The sequence below is a fragment of the Haliaeetus leucocephalus genome, unplaced genomic scaffold (genome assembly GCF_000737465.1).
Source record: "Haliaeetus leucocephalus isolate CR32 unplaced genomic scaffold, Haliaeetus_leucocephalus-4.0 Scaffold287, whole genome shotgun sequence".
Lineage (NCBI taxonomy): Eukaryota > Metazoa > Chordata > Aves > Accipitriformes > Accipitridae > Haliaeetus > Haliaeetus leucocephalus.
Genome location: NW_010972723.1, coordinates 37,921 through 39,663, shown reverse-complemented (window position 1 = coordinate 39,663; position 1,743 = coordinate 37,921).

The following is a 1,743-nucleotide window of genomic DNA, read 5'->3' as shown; positions in this document are numbered from 1 at the left end:
AACTTGGGGACACACGTCTGGGGGTGCACGTTGGGGGTTTTACTGGGGTGTGCAGGGTGTGGGATATCCCTGGGGTGGGTCTTGAGAGTCATTGGGGTGTGTGGGGCGTGGGGTATCTATGGGGTGTATATTGGGGGTCAGTGGGGTGTGTGGGGGTGTCCGTGGGGTGAGGGCTGGGTCCCTGCTCCCAGCTGTTCCCTCTCTTCCCCCAGCTCTGTGCTGCAGCGTTGTGGCTGGATCCAGTACGTTAGGGGGTCCCCTGGGTGTCCCCTGGTGACCCATATGTCCCCCTGGTGACACTTGGGGGCTGTGGGGTCAGTCACCATGGGATGTGGCAGGCACTGGGGCATGGACCATATGTAGGAGGGCTTGTACTGGGTGGACAGGGGCCATGCTGGGCAGACTGGGTTTATGCCGGGCAGGCTAGGCTTGTACTGAGAAGACTGGGGATGAGTTGGATAGACTGGGGCTATGCTATGCTGGGCAGACTGGGGCTGTGCTGGTCATACTGGTGCCATACATCTTCCCCCCGCCTCCCTTGCAGCATTGTGTCCTCCAGCCAGGGCACCCATCATCCTGCCCTGCAGATCGGGTGGCCGCCGTCGAGTGCGAGGGTGACCGTGCAAAAGGTTGGGGTGATGCTACCTTAGGTGGGGGGTCCCATGGGGCTGGCGTCACCCCGGTGTTCTTGCAGAGCCCGTCCAGCTGCGGTTGGTGGGTGGCCCTGGGCAGTGCGCCGGGTGGTTGGAAGTGAACCGCACTGGACAGTGGGGTACGGTCTGCGATGACAGCTGAAGCGGGACCAACATGGCGGTGGTTTGCCGGGAGTTGGGCTGCGGGGTGGTGGGGACAGTCGGTGACCTCCTCCGGGGTCGGCCCCCTGCTTCAGTTCTGGCGCTGGGCACATCTGGCTGGATGATGTCCGGTGCTGAGGTCAGGAGGGGACCCTGCGGGATTGCGCTCACTGCGCCTGGTGACACCACGACTGCACCCATCAGGAGGACGTCGGTGTGGTCTGCCAGGTCTGGGACCCCCCCCCCCCCCCGCCGTTGGACACCCGGGGTGGCCTGGCAGGGCAGGATCAAGCCACGGTCATCCTTCTGCCCTCGCAGGATGTCTGAGTGCTGCAGCTCTACCCTCAGATGGCCCCCAGTACCGACAGCCACTGTGTCCCCCTGCGGAGCATCCCTCCTGCATCCCTCTCCAGGCATCCCCTGGCCCCATGCGGGACCCCATGCACAATACCCCACAGGAAGCCGTGGGTGGCAGTGGGGGGGTCCTGCCCCAGCCCCTTGTCCCCCTGCCCAGTCACTAAATGTGGAGACCTCAGCACCTGCCTGCACCATGCCGGTGCCCAGGGATGTGGACACCCAGCCCCATGGGGCACCATAGGGTGCTGGTACCCAGGGATTTGGGCACCCAGCCCCATGGGGCAGCATGGGGTGCCGGTACACCGCCGTGGCCGTGCCATGGGGCAGCAGTGGGGTAAGCGCAGGGGCACGGCTGTCCCAGGTGTGGGGCTGAGCCGAGCCTGGCCCCCTGCCCATGCTCCCCCCGTGGCCTCTCGACCCCGTTATGAAACAGCTCGTTAATGCTAATCCCACCGCCACCTGTCCCACTCCCAGCACCCTGCCTGCCCGGGGGAGGGGACCTGCTCGTAGCTCTGCCCGATAGTGTGGGGCAGGGGCCAGACTGGGCCCTACTGGGGGGGGGGGGGGGGGGGGGGGGGGGGGGGGGGGGGGG